The 26,796-nt window shown below is 47.8% G+C and overlaps 1 protein-coding gene and 1 long non-coding RNA gene across 2 annotated transcripts in view; one reads left to right on the top strand and one right to left on the bottom strand.

Moving 5' to 3' along the window:
• PAPPA (pappalysin 1) overlaps window positions 1-26,796 on the top strand; it is a 235,286-nt gene that overhangs the window by 1,191 nt on the left and 207,299 nt on the right. The gene's annotated exons all lie outside the window — the stretch shown is intronic.
• LOC116570543 lies at window positions 22,859-26,071 on the bottom strand. Its single transcript, XR_004277467.1, has 5 exons — window positions 26,003-26,071; window positions 25,339-25,479; window positions 23,927-24,079; window positions 23,086-23,190; window positions 22,859-23,011 (listed from the first exon to the last, which is right to left on the bottom strand). It is a non-coding gene; the product is annotated as an uncharacterized LOC116570543 (long non-coding RNA).

Genomic DNA, 26,796 nt, shown 5'->3' with positions numbered 1-26,796 from the left:
TATGTCTGGGTGGGAGACTCCCTGACCGGAGGCACCGAGGCGCCCGGGAGAGCTGCGAGCCTCACTTTGCCCCATCTGCGGAATGGGCGCACTGGGAAAGCTTTTTGCCTAGCCCCCGGGGAGGAACTCAGGGAGTGCTCCTGGTGGCCCAAGACCCGGCGGGGGCACGCAGTGAGGGCTGGTCCCTGGAAAGCCTTGTGCCCGTACCTCGTATATTGTGTTCTAGATGGTCCCAGGGACCATCTCTGTTTGGGATGGAGGGGAGGGTGACCCAATAGGGAGGCATGCGAAAAGAGGCCTGGGGGTTATTGATTTCTTTGACTTTTTAATGGAGATGAGGTCCCCCCCCACCTTCATTTGGGCCCTTTACCCTGAAAGCCTGCGAGAACGGGGTGGTTGTGATCAGAAGGACTTAGAAGTCCTCGAAGTGCCCCAAAGTTGCTTTCTGCTTGATGCCTGCCTGTGGGATGCACCCCCTTCTCCCCTGCCACAAACACACATGCACACACACACCCCGGCATCCCGTCCCCCGGCTTTTAAAGCCCAGTGCCTGTCACTCCGGGCTGGGGCAAGACCTTCCTAACGCACACCCAGCCAGTCTTCTCCAGGCACGGCCGCGAAACGGGGCACTTTCCTCATTTGGGACTTTTACGAGCCCGTAATGAATTTGAGTTCTCCCTCTTCACCCTCCCCTTCCCTGTTCCACAGCAAAGCCCATAGTGAAACCGGACACTTTGCAAGGGTTGCAAACCTTAGAAATGCTCCAATATCCATTTTTCCCCCTCTAAATGAATCTGTGGCAATGCTTTTAATTCAGCTGGGGTGGGGGGGGGGAAGGAGGGGCGGCGCGGGTGGAGAGAAGGAAAGTTTGCCTCTTTGGACTGAGACTGGGAGATTCCCTTCCTGCACAAACAATTTTGCCATGTCCTAGGACGTCTTAAAGTGAGAGTAGGGGTTCCCCCTTTGCTGCAGCCAGGAAACATGTGGAGGCGGTTCGCGATCCCACCCCCTTAGACACACACACTTTCTTCGAAGGGAAAGCTGTGAGTTCTTCCGGCAGTTCTGCCTCATTCTGTCTTGCTGTGGACTTTCTCAGACGTTGTGCTGACGCTCTTCTCCTTCCGTGAACCCCATTTCGGGGGACCCAAACTCTGCTGCTATACCAAGAATCTAGCCCCAAAGCTCCCAGTCTCCGGATCCCAAACCGAGAGCAAGAAAGTCACTTTCCCCCACACCTGACGTCATCACATGCTATTTTTTTCTCTCTGACTCCCCCCCCCCTCAAGGAGAGGGAAACTGAGCTCATTCACTCTTAGCTTCCAGGTCCTAGGCACCTGAAGTGGGGTATACTGTAGAATGGAGGTAAAGTGCTATTTATAATATGGTGATTATTCAGGGCTATATGATATGTTTACTTCTCTTTCGGAACATCGGAAAAGCATAGAGCCTGATGCTTGGAGAGGATGGAAAAAAAAATAAGTAGATCTGATTTTTCCTGAGCTTTACCTGTCACGCTAGTGATTTGGAATGCTTTTCCTCTAGAGGGGAGGGCCCAAGGCTGTATAGGTATCATCAATGAAAAGATAGTAAATACATTTGTTTTTTTTTTTTTAATAATATATATATATAACACCTGGGATTCCACAGGAGCCTGGCTTTATAAATGTCTGTAATTCAGACAAGGAGCCTCTCTTCGCACACGTTCTCTTGAGCACTCATTCACTCTCTCACACAAAGATTGTGCAGTAAAATATTTTAATTGGATGGGGGACGTTAAGTTATTATTGCTTGTATAAAATGCCTGGCCCATTTTATGTGTGGAAATAACATTCCTCTCAACATGCAAAAAAAAAAAAAAAAAAAAGAAGAAGAAGAAGAAGAAGAAAGAAAGGAAAGAAAAGAAAAAAGAGAAAGAGAGAAAGAATGGAAAGGCGCAGCTCTCGTATAGTACCAGAAAGCCAGGAGCTTTTCTCCCGAGGATTCTGGTGGATTTTTTTTTTCCCTCCCCTCCTTGAGTCTGAGCCAGAATTGGCGGTGTGTAAACACCTGGCCCTGAGCCAGAAAAGACTCATTCTGCGTATCCTCCACACGGTACAGACTGTTGGACTAAAAAGAACCTGCTTCTCCTTGAATTAAAAAGCAAACAAACAGAGGTTCTTTGCAGAAGCACTTTTTTTCGGCTCCTTCCTTCGTCCGTGTAAGTTCAGGCAGGGAGAGAGGCAGGGCCTAGGTGGGCAGCCCGGACGCCCAGTGCCCAGCCACGACCTCCGGACGCCCAGTTTGCCGCCTGACCTCCGCCGGCCACCTTTGGCTGGGCGTCGCCGTCACTTTAGTAGGAATCCCTGGTCCCCTATCTTGAGAGAGCAGGCGCTTCTCAGCGGGGAGCGCGCTGCTATTTCAGGCAGAGGGTTGCTGCCTGGCTTTCAGGCCAGGCTGCCTTACATCACTCTTTGCTGCGGGATTCAATTGGGTTTCGTAAAGGTCTAATTTTACGGTGCTGTTAACCGGGTCTGTCGTCTGGCAGAGGCAGGCCTTGCTGCTCCTGGTAGGCGGGCTGTGCTCCCAGATCCGCCCGGGATGCTATTTCTGCGCCGGTTCAAACTTCACTGACACCAGTTCAGACAGGCGTGCTCTGGAGAGGCAGGGGGAAGGAGGAAGGAGCAGCGTGCTTCTGAAGCCCAGAAAACATGCCTTTTATTTTTCCAAAAGGGAAGAACAAAAAATATATATAAATATATATATATTTTTTATATATAAATAAAAAGGGAAAAGCTGATGCAGAGAAAAACAAAGCCAAAGTTAGAAAGTGCTTGTGTCCAGGCTTCTCCTGTGGCCCCACCAATGATGGAAGGTCTTGAGAGTTGAAGACTCCTTTAAGACTACAGGGAACGTGGTCCTCAGGGGTTACACACACACACACACGCGCGCACGCACACACACGTACGCACCCCAGTTCTCTCTGTAGTCAGGTAGGGAGACAGAGATGGGAGGGAGGGGCGCTGCTAGCTGACACAGCTCCTGGATGGCAGGAACTGGGCTTTAATCTTAGGCACTGGGCCTTCCAGGGCCTTCCCGCCCCCCACGGTGGAGAAAATTTGCCTAGTAAACAGCATCACCTCTTCCCTGTCCACGGACCCACCCCCCAGGCCCAACCTTGCCTTCATGCACAGCAGCTTGGGCTCCCTTTCAAGTCCAGGATAGGGGGCTTTCTTCCACACTCCTTTGCTTTTGTCCCGTAGCAGCCAGGATCCAGACCCCTGCCCCTTATCCCCAAAGCCCCCCGCCCCCCAAAACCCTCCAGTCCAAAGAAAGAGAAAGGAGAAGAAAAAGAAAACAATAGACTCAATTTGCTCCATCCAGCAGAGGCCCGGAGCAGCCGTTAATCTTGTTAAAGTTTCTCCTGACGTGTTAGATAAGTGAAATGTGGACCCCACAAGTGGTGCCCTCCCCCCCCATCCCTTCCTGATCCAGAATTCCTGCTCTGAAGGCGAAAGGGATTTACCTGAATCCTGTCCAGCACCTCTGCTCGCCACACTTTTTTTCTTTGGTTCCAAATGCTGGGCTGTTGAGTGTGCTGGCTAGTCAGAGGAATCTTTTTATTTCCTCCCTCCTACAGCCCCCACTTCCTACTACCCACCCAAACCCCCCACAAAGAGTGCCTGAAGTTTCCCCACTTCAGAAGTGCTGAAACAGGGACGGCTGGGTTTCAGGGAGTCCCTCTATTAATACAGCTCTCCCCCGGACTGTCGTAGTTACATGCGGAGTCTAGAATATTGCAAGGGTTAGAAGCCCAGTTTCAGCCGTCAGGTTACCTACGGGAGAATCCACCTCTGCCCCGAACTGGCTGGGTGACCTGGGGCAAGCTAGTTGACTCCCCTGGGCTTCAGCTTCATCTACAAGGTGAGGACAGCAGAAGTACCTGCTCATTAAAGGAGCTCACGCAGGGAGAGAGTTCAGCATTGGACTTTGGTGGATCGTAAGTTCTCCATAAACTTCCCTCTTAGTATTGGACGTGATTTCCCAGAGCTCAGTCTTCCCCTTACGGACTGAGGACACCGAAAGGCAGGAAGGAAAGCCGCTCTTCCTGGATGCCTCCGAGGGGCCACACACAGCGCAGGTGACTTAGTGCACAGACCCACAGGCCGTCAGGGAGGCAGAGCCCAGATGTGAACTTGAGTTTTAATCATCCGTTCCCTCTTCAGCAGTCTTTCTGGGGAGAGGAGAAATAGCTCACATTCCCTTCTTTAGCCCTGCTGCAGAATGTCCCCATTCCTTTCCGCGTTTCTGGGTGCTGACCATGCCCCTACAGATTTAAGAGGATAGAAAATGAGTCTAAGTCTCACGGGGAACCCTGGCTTTGACCTAGCAGTTCTGTTTCTCCTTTTGCACCAGATTAGGCAGACGGGCCTTGGACTATCTGTTGCTGGTTCCCCGCCGTGTGATTTGAATCCGGTCATTTTTTCAGCTCGCTATTCTTTCGTTTCCTCATCTGTAAAATGGGGATAGTGATCCCAGGACACTGTAATGCAGTAAACATGCAGAAAGTACCTGGCACAGTGTCAGCTCCTATTAGGGACTCGGTCAACGGTGACGGGATCCAGTAAGTAACCACATTCCCTTTTCCAGTTTGCTAACTTGGCCTTCCGCAAGCTGGGCCTGTTTGCACTGTTAGGGTGTCCCCTCTGGAGTTACAGGGGATTTTATCTAGAGTAGACCCTGTCTCTCAGGGGACAGTTAGACAACCCCCCCCCCCCAAATCCCTTCCTTGCACTTTCATTTCCTCTTCTTTGACCTACTTGGATGACCCCTTGGTGGTAAGAGCCAGAGGAAGTCTAGAACCACTGGACCAATGAATAAGAAATCCAGTTAGCACTGAAGAGAGTGTGCACCCTGGGGAACAAAAGGCAGACAGTGGTCATCGTGAGGTCCAGGTCACAGATCCAGTCACATGCCTCTCGCTCCTTCCCCGGATGCCCTCAACTTCCCCTTTTCCCCAAGCAGCCATTCACGTGGCCGGCTGGGGTGACAGAGTCTGCATCACCCTCGCTCCTCTGCAGGGAGGGGAGCAAACTTGAGGCTCAGAGGTGTGCAGCTTGGGAATGTGGGTCGTACGCTGTCAGCCTAGCATGGACCGGGACAGGCAGCTCATTGTGCAACAGGGAAACTGAGGGCCAGGGTTATACAAGGGCTAAGAATTAAACTATATTCACAACAGTGAAAGGGGCCCGGGAGACCATATCGTCCAGTAGTTCACAACCCTGGCAACACTTGGAATTATTAACCTTTCAAACATCCCAATGCCTGGGCCGTATCCCAGGGATGCTGATGTCAGGGGTGTGGGGTTGGCCTGGGTGCTGGTGTATTTCAAAGCCTTCTCAGGTAACTTGGAAGGACCACCAGTGGGGAGAATCACTGATCCAGTTCAATGTCTCCTTGCTCTGCAGGAGGGGAAACTGAGGCCCAAAGGGGAAGTAGCATTTCCTAATTACTGAGATGGTTAGTGGCTAAGACTTCAGAGAATTTTACCTGTCTCCATTCTGAGTTGCCAAACGTGAGAAGCGACCCTTCATTCGCAGTTCCCCTCCCCAAACCCCTGGGTGTCATGGCCATGACATTCTTGTGTGTGAAACTACACTCTCTCCATCAGGGGTCACCTCTGAAGTGCTAACACACCTGTAGGGAGGTAATACGGAGTTCTGTGCATTTGAGTTTAAATGAAACTCCTCAGGTGGTTGGAAGGGGAGCCTGGCTGAGAAGGAACGGAAGCTCATTTCCGAGGCATTCTCCACTTTGCGCTGGGCTAGTTCCATAGGAAGGAGTATGTTCCTTTTGTTTCAGAGCCTCCCCTTTGAAACTACTCTGAAACCTGTACTGGCTGTAGCTGTCTCGAGGAAGAGGAGGGAGGATCCCTAAGTGCGCTGGGTAGGAGGACCCCATTGACAGCTGGCTTGTGCCTTGTGAACTTAAGGCCAAGGGTTCAGGAATCCAGCAAGTGCCTGTCTCCCCACTCAGCTGGTCCCCTTCCCTTCTCTCACTGAGCCTGTCTCCTCTTGCTGCACAAAGGCTCTGCTTCATGCCTTGATGCACTTACTGGAAATACTTAACTGAGAACTGACCTGTGGATCTTGGCCCCTTGGCTCCTTTGAAGACCTGAAATGGGGCCTCGGGAGCTCTGAGTTCAAGTACCGGTTTGGCCTCCTGAACTGTGGGACCCAGGGCTCAGGGGACAGAATTTCCAGTGTGGTTACATTCAACATCCCCCTGCCGCGGGTTGTCACAGAAACCCGGTGAGACAGTGGTGGCAGAAGCTCTTGGCCAAGATCCGAACCTGGTCCACATGTCTGCAGGAGGAAGAGGGGCTAGAAGGTGAGAGAAGTGAGGAATTTGTGCCATCCAGGTCATTCCTTCATTATCCTCATTCACACTGCACATGATAAATAGTGATGGAGTTAGCAGATCTTTTCATACCTGTGATCTCACGGGAGCCCTTTGACGTTGGGCCTTCACAGGTCCATGGAATCCTACTGCTTACTCGCTGCCTGACCTTGACAACTGCTCATTGGGCCTCCGTATTCTCAGGGTGCACAAGGCAGGGCTGGGATAGAACTGGAGCTTTCAAACTATGCCGCACAATCTTAGGGATCCCCTGCGGAGATGCTGAAGGGCAGGTTTCTGCCCGTGCCCTCCCACTTTCCCTTTAGATTATTCTGTGTAAACTGTGCACTTCTACAAGATTCCATTTGAAGGACTGGAACAGAGCTGAACGGACGGGGAATGACATGGAAGAATTATTGTTAGTTCTGTTCATGTATGATAATGGTAACGTTATTATGTATACTTAAGGCCCCTAATCAGTTAGAAATGCATCCCAAAGTATTTATGGGTTTAACTACATTATATCTGTTTTGTTTAAAATGTTCCAGAATGACCCAACCTCCTCCCCACCCCCCAAAAAAATGGTGGTTGTGCTGGACGAGAGGAGGTCAGCAGACTGATAACAATTGTTGAGAATAGGTGATAGAAACGATGGGCTTCAGTACATTTTTCGTGTGTCCCTCCGGGTATGGTTAAGGATTTCCATAATAAAAAGTTAAAAATAAATTAAGAGTTTGACTGCTGTAGGAGGTGTTGAAAGTCTTAGATCCCTGCGTGTTCTGTGAGCTGATAGGTGTCCCAGTACCCAGGTGCCAGCTTGGGGAGGGTCAGGGACACTCCCAAGGTCACACAGAAGTCAAATGAAAGTCCGGATGCAGTCCAGGCTTTGGATACTAGGAGCTCCCTCTGCCCTCCTCTCTGCACTCTCCTGAGCTCAGGTGGCTGGCCATCCTGGAGAGCTCAAGAGGGCACTTCCCAGGTGCCTCTAGGTGGGGCCACTGGAGCCCTGCTGGGCAGTAAGAAGCTTCTGAGTGAGGACATTCTTGGTTGTATAGAACCATCTCACACACTGGGAAGCATTTAGCGTCTTGATACCATGCCCAAGAATCCCCCAGGATCTATAAGTCATTGTGACAGTCCAAAGCATATTGTGGCAATACACATGCATACACACAAACACACATTTCCACATATTCCTATTTCTCACTTTTCTGGCTCCTCATTTCTCTCCATCTCCAACTACCCTGGGAGCCTTCTAGAAACTCCTCGAGATCTGGGGGAAGGACCTATCTCTGTCAAATCTCAGGAGAAGTTGACACTATCACGAAATAGGGGAAAGGAGCCTAAATTTACCAAGGCAGTATTTTGTAGTGCTTGATCGTAGGATGCCAGAGGAAGATGGCCTGAGTTTGATTTCCCAACTCTCCCACCTGCTAGATGCATGACTTTGGGCAAGTTACTTAACATCGCCAAACTTTTCCCACCTGTGAAATGCGAATAACACTGGCTCCTACTTCATGGGGTTGTTTTGAAGATTAACTGAGCCTCCATGTGGAAAATGCTTAGTAATGGAATCTAGACTGTGGGTAAGCCCAGTAAACGTTAACTCATGTTGGTGTTATGTGTGACCGACCCTTGCCACCTTGCCACACGTTAGTTCTAATTCTCTCAATAACTCTGAGTTGGACAGGGTTATCTCCTTTGACAGAGCCTAGAATTGCCTTTCCCTTCCTTACCAAGCGGGAAAGATATGTTACTTTCAGTCTTAACATCAAACAGAAAGTTAAGTGAAAGGCAAAACTGTAAACACTCTATTGTTTTGTATTACGAAAGCATGTGTCCTCCTTATAGAGAGTCTAAGGGATACAGATCAAAACAAGGAACACAGTAAGAATGTGTCCATCCCCTGCCCAGGCATCAATCAGCAAGTCGTTATTGAGTTCTTGTTACATGCCAGGTTCTGCGTGGGGCCCTGCATCCAGAGCACTGAGCATATGAGGAAGATATCCCTGCTCTCAAGAAGTTTGTGTTCAGGCATGGGGGAAGGAGGTGGATACAGAGTGTAAATGAGTGAGTGACTATATCACACATCGACCTGCTCATGAAGGAAAACAGAAGGAAGCCTGGGGCACATTGTAGGAGTGGGGTTACAGGAAAAGTGAGATTTAGTTGGGTGGTCAGGGGAGACGGTAATGAGAAGTGGCATTGGGGAAGTCTTGAGTAGACCCAAGGCTATCTAGAGAAGACCATGGTGTAATGGAGAAGGAAGAGCCATGGGCTAGGAGCTAGAAGGTGTCAGTTCTAGACCTGCCCAGTCATGAGCTCACTGTGTGACTTTGGACCAGTCACTTTCCCTCTGGGGGGCCAATTTTCCTCATCTGTACAGTTGGAGTAGAGATGAATTTATCTTTGCCATAGAGACCCTCCTAGCAGAGATCTCATAGGCTTCTATAATCCTAATCAGGACTGACCTAAGACAAAACTGTGAACTTGGCAATAATTTCAGTTTTCTTCCTGGTTTTGGTGCGTTTTCCTCCACTAGGTGGTGCCTATCCCCCTCAAGGCCCGGGTGCCCACACACTTTCTGCTTCCTCGCCCCTGGCAATACTCATTCTTGAATAATGACCCGGTATTCCTTCTTGCTAAGGTTTCATTGTTTCATTGACTGACAACAACTTAGAAGGTTGCTCTTCCATGGACATATATGCACTTTGATGTGTCCCCAGAAAGCTTTGTATCAAAAAGCAAAGTACTGATGAGTAGAATTTTAGTCAAAGACTGACTAAAGACATTATTTAGCTAATATTGGTACTTCTGAATAGCTGGAAGGCATCTCAGTCATTTTGCTAATAATCAGTGCCACAAATACCCAAAAACTCACTGAGTCACCTTTCCAGTGGTCACTTACTTGGCTCATGGTTAAATTATTCACATTCCATAATTTCTTCCTATGCAAAAGCCATTTCAGATAAGTTCCTGGGCATCATGGTGGCTACTGACCTGTTAGTCCTGCTTATCATGTTAATCAGATTATTCCATGAAGTGAAATACTAAAACTCTGTGCCCCGTGACCGTCTGTTAGCCTGCTTTCCTTCTGCGAGTCCCCAGCTGTCATTGATGAAGTACCTCTTATTCCTTCTTGTTCTCCTGCTTCCTCTCTCTCTTTCTCTTCCACACACCTAATGCAGTTTCTTTATCCACTTAGATTTTTCTTAAACAAGAAAAATAGCATTTGTTTTTCAATATTATCTGCTATAGACCCAAGGTTCATGGGACCTAGAAGAGTAGAAGTGACCCTCTTTCAGTTTTAGAGAACCAGAAAAGGTCTCAGGTTTCAATTCATTTGGAGGAAACAGAGACAGAGAGTCTAGAAGGTGGGAGGTCATAGTTTGGCATCCATGGATATAATTATGGGGAGTATGTAAGGTCTTTTGCCTTCAGGAAATTCATGGTCTAACGTGGACCTGTCTCCTTGGTCATCAAGAAGTTACTTCCGTATCTGTCGCATTCCATCTTAATTCCTCTTGCTCTGTCAACATGAAATGTGGCTGGGTAGAATATGACCATATATGTTCGTAAGAACACATGTGACATTGTAGATATTTCAGCTACAAAGGCTGATTTAAAAAAATGGAAAATGATACGATAACAGGTCAATCAGGTACAAGATGGCCTTGTTCTAAGAGATGCAAAGTTCTTGGGAAGAGAACCCAAGAAATGAATCCAGACTATACTGTTTTGTGAACTAACATTTGAGGTAGTCCCAAAAACCAAGGTTGGTGAGTCAGAAGGATACATCAAAGCCATTCTTTCCATAGATGAGAAGCTGAGGGTAGGTAGGGGAAAGACTGGTCCAAAGCAGTGGGCAAGCTGGGTAAGGTCCTCCGTCCTCTGAGTCTTAGGCCAGGTCTCTGTCAGCTTGTCCCCTGACTTTGCATCCTTTCCCATCAAGTAATCACCATCTCTCTGCCGATGAGCATCATTTATCTGCCAGCTCTTCTGGAGTCCAGACTCCTAGATTCACTAGACATGTTAACATGCTCTTCCAACTCAACATGTCCAAAGCTGAATTATCATTCCTCCAAAATCCCTTATGTTCTCATCTGGTGTCTCCCACTCTAGATAGATCACTCACCATACTCGGTCATCCATTTCAGTCTTTCCTACCTCCTTAACGTTTTTATAGCCAACCTTCTGTCTTCCTGGCTTAGGTCTCCTTGCACCTTTTGCCTTGACTCTTTACCTAGTATTGTAATGCCTGCCTCTCTGAGCCTCAATTTCCGCTCTGTGCCCCTTCAGTCTGTCCCCCATCATCCAACAATGTTTCGAAAATGTGAATCTCTAGCTAGAGGCCCTTTGATAACACTGGCGTTATCTGCAATTCACCCCAGATACCCTAGGCTTTCCCCACATCATTATTTTCTTTAGTTGGTGTGTTTCCTATATTCCCCTGAGCCGTTTTGCAGACTTCTTCTGCCTCTACGGGGTCCTGCTCAAGGTTTTCTTCTTCTGCGAAACCCTCCCTGACTCTTCCCCACCTCTAATCCATCCGTCCCCGCTGTACCCTCTGCACACATATACTGAAAGACACCTACAGTTCTTTATTATATTGAATTGTGTGCCTATTTGGGGATATCTCGACGTCTCCACTGCCTAGCACAGCCTCTGGCTTATAAAGGTACTATGTTCATTTCTGTTAAATGAATGCACAACTGGATTGGAAAACCAGCTACATATTTAAAGATTCCGAGAGAGAGAACTCGGGAACCTCAGGCATGTTGCATTACGTAACCGAAGCACATGACCTAACCCGTGCGTCATACTCAAAAACATTACACAGTGGTTAATTCCATTTCCCCTTGAGGGAAGCAGTCAGAAGGGAAAAGAAATCTGGCCTTTCAAAACAGAGGGGGGAGGGGGCAGTGCATTTCAATGCCTCCTCAACTCACATTTCGTCTTCTCTAATCCAAGCCACATTTTAGCCTTGGTCTTCCCCCTCTCAGCCCCTCGCCTGTTTGCAAAGGATTTGTTTTGTGTGTGCACCGCAGCCCATAATCCCGAGCTTTGCTCTCCTCTCAGAGTTCCCCCTCTCCCCCTTATCAGGTTCTTACTGGGCCTTGAGTACCCTGGAAGTCATATCTGTTGCTTGGGTTTTCATCCATTTCCCTCCTTCCTGATGGGGGGGACCTTTCCATCTGCTTCCCTTGATCTTGTGAGACCTTGTGGTGACCTCAGGATCTGGAATCCTCTATCTGCTGTTTGTATACCCTTGGGAGAAAGTACACATTCTCAGCGGTAAGAACAGTAATAAAAGCAGCAAGCTTATAATGAGCACTTACTATATGCTGGCCTGTGCTGAGTGCTACACTCGGAACCCTCTGAATTCGGTTGAGAGAGTTACAGGACTTGCTCAAAACCCCACAGTTTAAGGGTGGTGGGACTGGGGTTCAAACTCAGGCCAGTTTAATTTTATTTTTATCCACAGGCTTAGAGCATGGCGTGGAACACAGTCGTTGTCCAGTAAATGTTCCATGAGAGGGTAGATACGTGCATGGACACATGCATGGAGGAAGGAAGGAAGGAAGGAAGGACCCAAAGGGGTGCCCCTAGTGACTAACGAAAACATTTCGAGATTGGCTGTAGAATGAATAGGGCAGGAATGAAGGGTGGCAGATAGTAGGAGAATCTGAATGAACATTGTAAGGTTTCAAAGACAGTGGCTAAGAAATCTCTTTGAGATGCAAAATATATTTTATTTGCAGGTGACTTTTGAACAAAAGGCCATTGGCATCCATGAGAGCATTTCTCACCTATAAGTAGTCTTCTGGGAAATAGACAGTGACTTCAAGGCTGCTGCCTGCCAAAAACTTTTCTGAACCCCTTGTTTGGGAATCATAGCTTAGGTCCTTTCCCCAAGCTCTGCTCGACAGAGGCCCACCGTCACCCTCCGAGGAGCAACCTGGTACACCCTGAGCTGAATCTGGGCTGTATGCAGGTGATCGTGCTACATGAACTACGGGGTTCTGAGTAGGAGAATGACCCTAGAGTGTCATGGCTGATTTTGTGGTATGTTCTCACTGGCGCCGATTAAGGCTCTCAGGATGATGCCTTTATAGAACAGTCCCACTGCACCGATAAGATCTGATCCAGTAAAAACAAACACCACCTTTGGTTCATCCCTTTCCCAGTGACGATTACATTCTGCTTTATCAAATGTGCTCAATATATAGATGGAGATACTGAGGTCCAGGCACGGTAACTTGTCAAATTAAGCTGATATGATTAATGTGAGGCAGCAAATGGTTGCAAAATCTTAAGTATAATTCAGATCTCTTGACGTTCAGATCAGTGCTCCTTGCACTGAATCTCTTTAATTTCCTTTGCAGGAATGGTGGGGGTGGAAAGGATGACAGTTACATCTGTGGGTTCACATTAGTGATGTATTAGAAAACATCATACAGCTGTTTGGTTACTTAAGCACTTCTTAGGTGCCAGGCTCTGTTCTCGGCATTTTAAGAGGTTCAGTAGGAAATGGCATTTTATTAGAAGTAAACCAACCAACCTTCCTGCCTGTCTTCCTTCTGTGCACCTATCCATCCATCCATCCATCCAACCATCCGTCCATCCATCCAACCATCCATCCACCCATCTATCCAACCATCCATCCAACCATCCGTCCATCCATCCAACCATCCATCCACCCATCCATCCAACCATCCACCCATCCATCCATTCGTCCAACCAAACATCCATCCATCCATCCAACCAAATATCCATCCATCCATCCATCTATCCAACCATCCATCCAATCATCAATGGATGGTTGCTGAGCACCCTTTAGTCTCTGTATATTATACATTGAACCAGGAGGGAGGGACTAAAAAGAAGTACAGGGAGGGCACAGTTCCATCCCTTGAGGAGCTCCCAGTCGTAGCAGAGGAAGCAGACAGGTAAACAGATACATAACATCATGGTAACTGCTATAATGAAGCAATTAATAGCGTCCTGGGGAAGCAGAGAGGCAGAAACACTGTGTTCTTATACACCCATGTTTATTACAGGGCTAGAAAGTGCTCTGTGCTTCAGAGGCCTACGAGGGTCCTTCCATTGGGAAGGGGCAGAGACTTTCTCGTGAAGTAGATGGCATGTCTGTGTATGTGGAGTGTGTGCTTTGCCTTGCATGTGGGTCTGTCGTGGATGCCATTTTAGATGTAAAACCTTAAATCAAATTAGAACAATAAGCACTTTTTGATTCATGTCTCGGCTGAAGACATTGGCCCGGAGCAGCTTTGAGGAGCAGGACACTAGGAAATGATTAGACAATTCCATCCATCACCATCCGAATCAAGTCTAACAGCCCCTTACATCTGCCCCTCATTGCATTTATCACTCTGTTGTGTTTGCCTTCCTATATGTCTGCCTCTCCCCTTCTCTCCCCAAGCTCCTTAGGGGCAGAGACCATTTCTGTCTTCGTCTCTGTTTATTCTTTGCTTTAGCACAGCACCAGCCCCGCCCACCCATGCTCAGAACTTTGTTGAGTAAACTGGAAATGGCTCCCAATATGGGAGAAGATGGGGTGACTGGAAGTGGGTGCTGTGAAGGAAAGGAGCTTTGAGAAATGACCTCACGCATCCTTGTAAGGGCCAAGCAGTGAAGGCAAACATGTTTGAATGGCACCAGCCATTAGGTATTTCCTCATCTCTCTGGGCTGACCAGTTACCTGTGTGCGTTCTTCCCACCCTTCCCTAACACTCTGTCTCCCTTTCTGTGTGCTAAGCCAGCGTACCATTCTGTTAGCTTGAAGGACTTTTCCCCATGGTTTTCTGTCAGCTTCTCCATCCCTGGAGAGGGACGAACTGTGTGGGATGTGCCTGTGCTCCTGCGACCGTCACCTGTGCTTTGGAGAGCTCTGCAATGGGAGGAATCACATCTGCTGTGCTCAGGGCACCTTCCCAGGGCCTGGCACATGGCAGCAGTTCAATAAGGATTTGTGGGGACATTTCTGGATGTGTAAATGATGTGAATTGAGAACACATCTGGGCCAGTTCCCTCAGGTCCGAGAGGAAGAATCAGGTGTCCAGATGGGGCAAGAAAATTATCCCAAGTTCTGTCCCAAATTAGAGCAGAGGAGCAGTCGAGCCCAATTTTCCTGACCCTTCCTTTCATCCTATCATATTGTGCTGGGATTTGAGCTTGGCCCTCTGGAACTTGGTCACACAAGTTTCAGACCCCCAAATCCTGCAGCTGGATAGGACCCAAACTATCCTTTTATGCCTGAGAAGTCTGAAGCCCAAAGAGGGGGAGACATTTGCCTAGGGTCCCACAGCTGTGGTAGTGATAACACCAAAGCTTCCAGAAAACCTCTGTGTATTGCCACATAGTCAATCAATATAGAGTATGTGCTTGACGCTGTTAAAGATACAGTAATGAGTAAAATAGAGCAGGTCCTTGCCCTCATAGACTTTATAAAATTGTAATGTCTTGTATACTAACAATGTTGAGTGATAAAAGTGAGTCATTAGAGAAGACTGGAGTAGAGGGACTTTGGTTTAGGTGGTCAGGCAGATGTTGAATAACAGATGAGAAAGAAGTAAGCCATATGAAAAGATAAATTAAGACAGTTTCAGAGAGAGGGGGAGAACACAGCTAGCAGGGAGACCATGAGGCAGGGAGAGTCAAGGATGCCGAGGGAACAGGTGTGTAAGCCACTGGGAGATAGGTGTCTGTGGTTTGAGGCAGTGCAGGTCATGGAATCTGGATTATAATCCTGTTGAACTAGGAAGTTACAGGATATGGTGATCACTCTAACCTTGAGGTGGAGAATAAATGGCATGAGGCCAAGAGTAGAATCCCAGTTGTATCACTATCAAGGTGTACATTTATTATTGGTTGTATTATTTTAGTAATGACTTAGTATTTTGGTTAATATCATTGCCATGCATTTCCTTGCTAATACCATTCCCAACTAAAATATCTGAATAGCACTGATATCTTAGATCAACAGAGAAGCAGGGTTTTCTTGAACCGTCTGGGAGAACTTGAACAGATTTGTGAACCCTGAGACATTTTCTGTAAAAATTTGAAGGCGTGCATTTTTCTGGGGAGAGGTAGTCATCAGTTTCATAAAGGGGTCTACGGTGCCCAAATGATGACTTAAATGACTAATAGCAGGGGACACATGAGGTCATTTCCTGAAACCTGTACCCAGCTCTAAAATCTGAACACTCCAGGATATCTGTGAACATGAGAATGTTGATGTTGAGTTGTCATATCAGACTGAGGAATTGCACTTTCCTTCATCTGTATCCTTGTTGGTGTAAATAGAATTTAGGGCTTTTTTTTTCCTTGGAGAAGAAGTCAGTCTATTCCTTCGAAATATAATCTCCAACTGTGTTTATTCAAACTCTGGTCTGAGTTTCTCTGAGTTTTAAAATAGGCAAGTACACTTCAAATGTAGCCTGAGGTGGTCCTAACCATAATTATTCACTGTGGACTTCACCCATGAGTCTGCAGATCCAGATAGCCACCCACCTTCTGTCCCTGCATCCATCCATGAATCCATCCATCCATCCACCCACCCCCCCTTCCTCCCTCCTTCTTTTCCTCCCATCTGTGCAACCATGTATTCAACCACTCACCCAACCATCCACCCACCTCCCTTCTTCCCGTCCGTCTGTCCGTCCATCCATCCATCCCCCCTTCCTTTCATCCCTCTAACCTTCCATCTGTCCATATCTTCTCCTCCATCTACCCTTCTACCCATATAATCTTCCATGTACCAGGCTGTGTGCTAGGGCCGGGCAAGAGTTAGAAGACTCCAGTTCTTGCTCTTAGGCCACTCTGAGTCCTTCAGGGGGTTAAAAAAAAAAAAAATCCCCAGAGATACCTCCAGGGAGTCCTTTGCTTCTATTGGACTACAATTTGAAAACTCCAGTTTAGCAGTTGAAAACGACTTTGAAAAAATTCAGCTGCTCTGCTTGCATAGTTACATAATTATAAGTATTCCCAGTCGTGCTCCGGATCTGCTTCTAGACTACTGGAGGCTCCTTTATCAACACTAACATTTTAGATCAATAACAGCTTCCACCCATAGGTCAGCAGGTGGTAGAAAACCAATAGAGAATGTGCAGTAGTGGCAGGGATCTTTAAAAAAGGGCAGGCTTCATAAGGGGGACAGAGAAGGGAGCTGCTAGTCACTTCGCGCCTGGGACTCTATTTGCCCACAACCCCCAAAGCCCTTGGATAGTGATTCTGAGCCTTCAGCCTCTGCGTGTGCCCCTGGACGCATGAGGGAGCAGGAAGCCCTCGTGGCATGGGGTTGTTTCAGTTTCCGAAGCATTTTCGACATGTACCTATCATATTCCCACTCGCCTTGTAAAACAAGCATTCTCATTTAATACAGTGAGGTCTTTGTATTCTGAACAACAAACACATGCTCTAAGGCTCTCGGACACAACCTGCCTTTCTCTCCAGCACCACCCCCCTCCCCATTCTGTCCGCCCTTACAAAGCCCAGTGTCAGCAGAAATATCTGTTTACAAACAAGGGCTCCAAGAGCACAGTATCAGGAGCTCAAATGAACCTCTAAAATATGTCTCCAACTCTGCCCTTGGCGTCCCTGTGAACAGTGTGTATCACTGGCAGCCGCTTTCATGGAAGGCTTTTCTGCCTTTCCATCTTTCCAACTGTCTTCGTGTCTGGCTTTCTCTGTCTCCTTCCACTTATTCATTAAAACCATGAGGAGCCTGGACTGGAGAGGCAGTCGGATGCTGGCCCGGGCTTTGTGGATTTCTGGAAAACAGAGCCCAGACGGGGAATGCTCGCAGACGGTGAGATGAGCTCGGACACCTCTAGCCTGTAGTATCATCGGAAGCAGAAGCTGATTGAAGAAGGATTCTCAACTGGGTGGATGTAACAGTCACATGATCATGCAGTTCTAGGTCCTTTTTCAGGGAGTATCAGGATTATCAGTGGCTGAAGGAACGCTTTTGCCTCTCTCTTGAACTTGAGTCTACCATAGCTCCCCATCACCCATACATAGTAAAGAGAATAGCTAATACAGTGAGCGTGTAATATGTGCCAGCTACTATTCTGAATACCTTCTGTGTTTTGTCTTTAGTCTTTGCAGTGACCCTCTGAAATAGATACTATTGCAGTGCTAGGGTTCCAGTTGAGGGAACTGAGGTACCAGGAGGTTAAGTGACCTGCCCAAGGTCACATAGCAAGTAAAAATTGCAGAATCAGTTCTTAGATTGCATGTTCTAGCTACTCCCCCACATACAATTCAGATCAGGTCTTAATTTCTTAGCCCCACATTCAGCTTCTTCCCTAAACATTGTTGCTTACTGTAACTTCTGCTTGTTCCTAATATCTCCGTTTTTCAAACTCGGCACTATTGATGTCTTGGAACAGATAATTCTTTGTTGCAGGATGTTTGGTACTGTAGGACACTTAGCCTTGACCCACTAGATGCGGTAGCGGCCTCCACCCCCCCCCCCCGCCCCGAGTTGTGATGATCAGAAATGTCTGCATAAGTATTACCAAATGTCCTCTGTGGGGCAAGATCTCTGCTGGTGAGAACCACTGGCTTACATGGGTTTTTTTGATTAAAGAGAATGTGTTCCTAGAACACATAGCACCACCTCCATGCTTTTTCATATTTGGTTTTCCCCTTGACCTTTCAGTGTCCTTGGCCTCCTCATCATCAGTCTTCTCTGTTCCAGAGTCTTTCAGTACCTCGGCATCTTTTATAGCCAGAGTGGAAATGCTAGCCTTTCTGGGTGACGGATCTGTTTTTTTTTTATACTTTTTTGTTTAAAAAAATGATCACCACCTCCAAACTTTCCATTTAAAATCATCTAACACGTGCACAGCAGTCTTGACTTAAAAACTCAATTCATTTCATGCGTTCAGTGATGTTTGTTGGGTCAGCCATGTGTCAGGTCCCAGGCTAAGCACTCAGAGTATGAAGTCAAAGACATAGACTACCTGTATGTGGGGAACTTATGTGGTGAGTGAATCTGAGCAGAAGGGAAAATTCAAGATAACTCTGTGCCTTCTCCCAGGGAAGAATCTGGGGAAACAAAACCCCAGAAGGTTGATGGTATTTGATCAACACCAACCAGAGACCAAGCTCAAGGCTGAACTAGATCTTCCTGCACCTAGTGGAACAAAATTAAAATTCGGAAATCCCAGGGAGATCTAACTACCATTTATCCTTCTAGAGCCTTAAAGAGGTCCCTTGGGTTCAATCATGAGGCACAATTTTCTGGTGGATAGTAAAGCAGTAGGGGAAAAAAACCACACACAATAGAAAATTAGTATCTGAAAAATTTGTCAGCCTTCTCTCTTCAAAAGGTTGGTTACACTCCGTGCTTTCCAATATAGGTCTTAAGTCTGAATAACTCCAGATTGCCCCATGAGCACTGGGCAGGGAAGCATGAGGCATGAGTCCTGGCTCTTTCCTCAATATGACCCTACTCAAAGGAGGACCATATCCCCAAGCTAATGAATGCCCCCGCCAGCCCCACGCATGGACTCTTTTTCAAAACCACCAAAGATGCCCTGTTGTCCGTGGAATGAACTTCAGGTCTCTTGGCATGCCCTTCACAGTCCTTGGCGCTGTAACCTCAGGCAGACCTTGCAATTTCATTTCCCCCTGCTACTCTGTGCACCTTCAGCTCCATCAAGAACGGAGGCCTTTCCCCATTTTCAGAGCCCCCTTCCGGTGACAGCGCAACTCCCAGTCTTTTCTCATGTTCCGCCTTCTCCTGGAAGGTCTTCGCCCGGCCTCTCCCACCCAGTTCCTTTTCTTCCTGCAAGGCCATTTCTGTGCTACTCATCTAGGAGTGGCCTTCTAGTCTCTAGTGTTCCTTCCGTTGAGCTCTGTTTGCTCATACTTCTATGAAAACTTACTCTGTTATACTTTATTTATGGAAAATTAAGAACTGCCCCTTGTCCTCACACAGTCCGTTTTCCTCGAGCTGGGAAGCCTAATTTAGAAGTTATGAACACAAACTCTCATGTCCGATTACCTAGGTTCCAGTGTCACCTGTGTTACTTGCCACCGAGTTACTCAGGCTTAGGCAAGATATCTGTGCTTCTCTGAGCCTCTGTTTGTTCATCTGTAAAATGGGAATAATAATTCTGCCTCCCTGCTTGGACTCTTGTGAAGGCTGCCTGAGCTAATCCACGCAGTTGACCACAGTGCCTGGGACAGAGCAAGTGTTAATCCCGGATGGCACTGGCCATGCAGAGCGGAGTGAAAGTCTGCCCGTCTGGCTGTGTCCCCTCCTTATCTCATTTTGCCTTCGTGCGCCCTGCCTGAAAGGCTCAGCCCTGGCTGTGCGGGCCAGAATGAGATGATGGCAGGCTCCCCTGAGAGAGGAGCTTTTGTTTCCAGAGTTCAGCCCACACTGTCTGGGATGCATTTTTACATAACTTGCTGTGGGTCTGCGTCAGTTGCGAAGTGTCTATCACGCGGCTCGTCCGTGTGGGAACCTTCTCCATCTCTCTCAGCTCCTTAGGTTGGGCTACAGGTACTCAGAGACCCTCCCGGTGCTGTCTGGTAGATGAGGATCTAAGGTCCAGATGTGGACCCACCGCTGACTCTTCTACTAGGTGCAGCTGGCAGGGTGCCTGAAAAGCAAGGGACTTTTAGGGGCCAATATTTTCACAAGAAAATAGTCAATAATGTGAATAATGATGAATCCAGCCTCTTGATTGTATACATCTTTCTGCCACTGTAATTGTAAAATATAATTCTATATATTTACAGAAAGAGGGAAGAGTGCCCAGGGCCAGGAAAGTCATGATGTGACCCTGGATGGAAAAGCATTTGCCCAAGATCACTCATATGTCAGCTGTCAGTCAGCGAAAGTTCATGGCTTAATCACTCCCAACTTAGAAGTCTTATCCCTGCATTTTTAACAGACTCCCTAGAAATGAGTTCACCATAGTCTTCTCTTTTCCCCGATGAGAAAGTGGACCAGAGAGGGGGTACCACTTGCCACAGGTCACACAGCTAAGTTATGCGCTCTTGACCCCTCATGGTTACTTGTAGTATTTCACACAGCCAAACCTAGTGACTACGAACGCAAGCCCCCATCATACAGGTGGAGAAGTTGAGGTCCAAGAAGTAGAAGGGGCTTCTGCCCAGTATCACAAAGATGCTGCTCCTGCCCCAAGCCACAGCTCTTGTTTCAGGGCTCTAATAACGGTCTGAAACTTCAAAATCTACTCAAACGGGGTATCCTTACAAGCCTGGGGCGTATTTTTCTTTCTTTCATTCATTCATTTATTCATATCTACACTCATACATTCCACAAATGTATACTGAGTGCTTATGTTTTGGGTATTCTACCGAAGGCTCTAGAGGCAGAGTTGGGGAACAAACACGGACTCTCCACTCTCTCAGAGGCTCACTCTCTCCATCTGTATGAATAGAATCATAGTTTCTATTTTTCTTCTTTTAGCGAGTTCTGAGAAAAGCAAATGAAATAATTAAAACTCTGTAGTCTTTGGAACTTCAGGGAAAAATGACTTATGAAGAAATAGTCAACTGATTTTAAAAGAATGTTTTCTTATATTTATTCATCAAAAACGTAAGGCATTGGTTAAGCAGTTGACTTTGGAGTTGGAGCTAGGTTCAAATAACCTTATTTATGTGATTACAAGTCAAAAGACCTTTGCCAAGTCAAGGAAGCTGAGTCTCACTTTCTTCATCCATAAAATGGGACCAAGAGAACTTATAGTCATAATAATTCAGTGAGATGATGCCCATAAAGTCCTTGTCCTTGAACATGGCACATCATAAATGTTGGCTTTCTATTTATCAGTGGGTTCATGTGGCTCCAAGTGGTATTAGAACAATCAGAATAGTGATCCTAGGGATAACATAAGGAGGCAGGTATGATGATAATAGATGTTCCTGACTGCATATTATTCTTACCATAGCCACATTGCATCAATAGGAGGACAAGTACTACTAGCATCAGGGATTAGCAGTCTCTCGCAAGAGGGTATATCCTGTGTCTGGTCATGCTCCATACCCTGAATGCCTGGGTTGAACTTGCTACAGTAGATGCCCTGTGAAGATGTGTTGAATGAATCAGTGAATGGCCAAGTGGATGAACCAGCCAGGACCAGGGGACATTAACACGGGGCATAGAAGAGCCAGGGATAACGCAGTCAAATCCTCAGACCTCTTCCCAGCTGTCCTAGAGGGCACAGAATAACTCTGTAGGTCCCTGGAGACCAGATCCTGGAGCAGTGGGTGGCAAGGAGAGGGAGTTGATTTGGCTTCACCAAAGGAGAGCGTTGAGAAATGCTCAAAGGTACAGAGGCCTTCTTTACGTGACACAGAGTTCTCTAGTTTTGAAATATGAATGCTCTATTGTCAAGACGTTGTACAGATGATTCAAACTGGGTTTGAATGGATGATATAATGACCTTTGAGGGAACCTCCAGCCCTGACGATGTCCGATTCCACGAATGTTGAAGGGTAAAGGGCCTGGGAGTGCTGTGAAGAATATGGCGGGCAGGATGGAAAGGTCCTTGAGAACTCATGGTCCCTGAGGTTTGGTGAGTAAGCAGGAAACAGCCTGTAGGTCCTCAAGTCCTTAAAATGACCCAAAGTGGGCTCTCTTCTCCAGGATGACTCCAGCATCACCGCCTAAGTGTGCTAGGGCCTGGCTTGTGCTAGGGGAACGTTTCAGAGCAAGCAAACGGACAGTGCAGAGACCCCTCTCTCTCCCTCCTCCTCCTCTTCCTCCTCCTTTTATCTCTTTGTCTTTTTCCTCTCCCACTTTCTTTTTTAAAAATTTTGTATGCTCCAATATCATTGAGAACGTGTGAAAAAGAGAGCCAGGCACGTGCCTTTCTATTTCAGAGAAGAGTGTCAGAAAGGATAAAGTTTAATAGCACAGAAGAAGAGGTGGGAGAAAAAAAAAACAAAAAAACCTGGTCCCAGTTCTGAGGAAAAGGAACAGACATTCATATCAATAAAAAGTGTAGCTCGTGCGTCACATGCTATGCAAATGAGTGTTTGCATTCTCTCCCTAGATCCTCAAAATGGCACTGTGTGTTAAGTACTGTTATTATCAGTTTACAGTTGAGAAAACTATCAGGTAGGCAAAGGGATTTTGCCCAAGGCTACTGGCCAGCAAGCAGCACAGCTGGGATTCCCACAGATAAGACTTCACAGCACACGTGCTTAAGGCCTGTTATGACGCCTGTGCTCATGGGCCAAGTCCTGGTATGTTCATTATCTTATCAGTTCCCCCTACAAGTGGCAGAGGAAGACAGTGTGACTGTCACCCCACTTAATAGATGGGAAGACTAATACTAGAAGAGGTGCCCTGACTTTCCCAAGGCACCTAGTTAGTGAATGGTAGAGCCCGCAGTGATGCTGGTTTACTGCTCTGTGAAAGCCCTCCCCTTTTCCCATGTCCACAGAGCCTGCTTACGTAGGAGCAAAGGAGGCAGGCGGGAGAGTCAAGAACCCGAGGCAGACGCAGGCGCACCTGGAGCCCCCAAGAGCAGTCTGCCAACCCAAACTCACCATGAAGTCTGTGTGTTCATAAAGCTTATGGGTTTCAGGAACCTGTAAGCATACTCTTCTCAACCTTGCCTTCCCCCTGGATAGTTTCCTTTCGTTCTCCAATGAGTTCTGTGTGGGATATAGGATAAGGCTTTTTAATCCCCGAAGTACCTGTGGGAAAGCCGAGGCTCAGAGAATTGAACTCCCCCAAGGTCACCCAGTTAGTAAAGAAGGCCAGCGGACCCACGGAGTCAGAGGGCTTTCTGGTAATGGTTTCTAGAAAGAAAAACGAGTGCAGGTAGAAAGCAGACCTACCTGCCACGGCGGGCACTCTTCCCACTGTCCCGTGCCCCCCTGCAAAGGCAGATCTGGTCCAACAGGCTCATGTGCATGGCCGACACATGGGGGACCCCTGAGAGAATCCTGATCTTGTGAATCCCTCCAGAGGGTTACTCTGGGTTCTCTTGTCTCTTATAGTAGGAGATGGGATGTCTAGAACTCAGTGTAGTTTGGGATAAGCCTCCAGCCAGATACGATATATTTCAGACATCCTCCTTTTGAGCCTAAAATCAATCCTTTGAACTGAGGTGGGCCCGGAGGCAGGAGGATGCTGAGGAACGTTCCCTGGGGCCCCCACCTCAGTGATGTCCCGGCTCTCCTCTGAATGCCTGGGACTGCGGAGTCCTCCGGGGTCATTTTGGGGGTCCTCCCCCCGACCAAACCAAGTGCAGGGACCATGGGTATACTTAACCCAAATCTGTCTGTTTTAATCACTGTCCTCTGGACAGATAAAAGCTTTCCATAGGATTGCTCTGTCAAGCATTTCTCTGTGGCTTTGATACCAGCCATTAAATCATGGAAGGGAAAACAAAACAAAACAAAACAAAATAGAACGGGGCCATCTCCAACCTTTGGCTTTTAACTTTTTTAGCCTCCTGAAAAAAAAAAAAACAACAAAACAAAAAAACAAAACAGATTGCTGACCTGATTTTCCCCCTTTTGTACCCCTTACCTCTTACCTCCGCTTGTCTTCCTCTGGCAGTTGTCCCACAGCGAGTAGACATCCTTAAGTTGGGAGGTCCTGAGGCTGCCTTCCTTCCCTCTACCTCCTCCTCGATGACCATACCTCTCTCCACAGGAGCCAAGGCTGGACTCTCTGAAGGACCTAGGATCTCAGAATCACAGGGAGTCTAAGAGAGGGGGGTCCCCGTGGCCATCTGATGTAGCCCTCCTACTTCATAGGGCAGGGTGTGAGGATGCCCAGAGAGGGGGGCTGCATTCCCAACAACCCACAGCAGAGCAGTGGCAGATGGGACCGTGAGAACCTTGACCCCAAGCTAAGAGTTGTTCCCACCAAAGGAAAGCATCCTGGAGAAGAGCTCTGGCTTTAGAGTTAATCTGGCTGTGATTCTGCTACTGTCTCGCTGTGATCCTTGTGGGGAGATCACGTAGCCTCTCTACACTTCAAGGTGCTTCTCTGTCAAAGGACTGTCAGGAAAGCCCACTTCATGGGGTCATTATGAGCACCGAATGGGATCTCTGTGCCTGGTACAGGAACTGCTACATAGGGGCTTTCAGCAAACATTCCTTATTCTTATTATTATTTAGCTGAAAATGCTGGGTTTTTTTCCAGCCAGAAGGACCCAGGTAGAGTATTCATCTCTTCCCTTGTCCACTCACCCAATGAGAGAAAACCAAATAGTATAGACTTGATATACTTGCCCATGCGGTGCTAATCGTCCTCCCTGAGTGCTGAAAGTAAAGTGTTACCACACCTCAGTTTGTGTTGGCTTGAACCATGCCCTGAGAACATCGTGGGTGGGGGGCGGGGGGGGGCACATAAAATGAAACAAAACCCATGCACAGCATGGAGACATAGCTGAGGTCCCACTCCTCTGTGGGGGAACTGAACTTGAAATCAGGAGTCCTTAATTCCAATCCCTCCAACCACTTAGTGCTGTGTGACCTGAGGCAGGGGACCTCACTTCTCTGAGTCTCAGCTTCCTCGGCTATAAAGAGCACCTGTTATAGAAGGTGGTCATGAGCATAAGACACCTTGGCACAGAAGCCGCAACCCATCTGCTCAGCCCCCCACAGGGCCTACGGATTTGCACATTCAGGCTGAGACACAGAAGCATCCCTCCCCTGTGAGGCACGTTTCCTGCACGTGGTGACCGCAGCACCGTCTTTGTGTCCTCCTGATGCACCTCGCTTTGCTCCCTCTGAGAACTGAGTAAATTGAGGCGTATGTCCTAGCCAGAAGAGGACTCTGAACGGGGCACGAGGCAGGGGACAGTGTGATTTTAGAGAAATTTCGATGGGAGAGCTTAGAAGATGTGCAGAAGGGTGGTGTTCCAGACTGAAAGGGCTGCCCTAACAGAGTGCCGTCGAACAGACGACTTAAACAGACATTGATTTTCTCACAGTTCGGAAGCTTGGCATCTGAGAACCAAGTGGCCACAGTGTGGATTTCTTTTGAGTCCTCTCTTCTTGGCTTGTAGACGACCATTGTGGCCTCTGTGCGTGTCTGTGTCTCAGTTCCCTCTTCTAACAAGGACACTGGCTCTGCTGGATTAGGGCCCACCCGAAGGGCATCATTTGAGCTTGATCACCTCTGTATAGACCCTACCTCCAAAGAAGGTCACCTCCTAAGGTACTAAGAGTTGGGACTTCAACATACAAATTTTGAGGGGACACGATTCAGCCCATAACAAACAGAAAGGAAGCTGGTAGCCAGCTAAGAATGTGACTGCAGCCTTGGGGATGGGGGGAGGGGACAACATTTCTGTATAGACCCTGCAGGTTGGAACAAACCTGGGTCAGAAACAAACAGGTGGGAAAGCTGGGCATGGAAGTCCAGGTGCTAGAGACAAGCTCCAGAAGGTTCTCTGGACTCTGGAAAGACAGCAAGTCCCTGGCACGTCTTGGGTCCCGGGGAAGTTGGGTGAGCCAAGTGGAACAGATTAACCCCTGTATAAAGAATCATGGATTCTTAGTCAATTTTTTAGACCAGGCAGAAGGACATGAAAAGCAGCCTCCTGGCTTGCAGTTCAATGCAACATCCTTGTGTTGGCGCTGTGGGACTTACGGAAGTATTTTTGGTGGGGGCTGTGCCTTCAAACAGCCCACTTGGCTCTGGGGTGATGAGGCATCTGGCTGGGGGGTGGGGGGATCCTATAGACTGGGATTCTGAGCTTTGTTGCCTTGGAATTCCTCTGAATTCCTTCCTCTGAAGAATGGGCAAAGCTGAGAGTTCCGTCGTGAAGGTTAAGTGGCAGAATTACTCTCGAACACACGGGACGTAGCGAGTTCTAAGTAAAGGGTACTATGCTCTTGTAAAGAACACACCACTAGGGAAAACTCGCCTCCCTTCTTTTCCTTCCTTGATTTTTAATTTGCCATGACAAAGTCTCCAGAGCACCTGCAAGGTACCAGGGTCTGCCCTGCATGCTGGGCACTTTGAAATGAACCAGACAGACGCACAGGTGGGAAACACAGACATTGGATGAGTCATTACAGAAGGGGAGAGTTCTCAGATAGGAAGGGATGTGATGGTTGGATGGAAGATTGGTCTGTTCCTGGAGTGGAATAGAGTGGTCGGACGGAGCTGCCCTGGGAGAGTGCCATGCAAGTGATCCCAAGAGGGTGAGCCCAGAGCCCAGTGGACACCTGGTAACAGCCCTGGCCAGGGTTTCTGGACACTCTGTACAAGCCTTCTGCCTTTGCGCTAGCCTCTTTTACGTATGCTCTGTGTCTCCAGGGTAAGGTTCAGCGGATAGATGAGAAGAAAGAGCGTAAGAAGCAGGCAGCAAGCTTCTTGGGGGCATCTGAAGCCCTTTTCAAAGCAAGCCTAGCTGCGGGAGGATGACGGCCCATTAGAAG

Source organism: Mustela erminea, chromosome 12 (assembly GCF_009829155.1).
Source record: "Mustela erminea isolate mMusErm1 chromosome 12, mMusErm1.Pri, whole genome shotgun sequence".
Lineage (NCBI taxonomy): Eukaryota > Metazoa > Chordata > Mammalia > Carnivora > Mustelidae > Mustela > Mustela erminea.
This window is presented reverse-complemented; position numbering and strand designations above follow the sequence as displayed.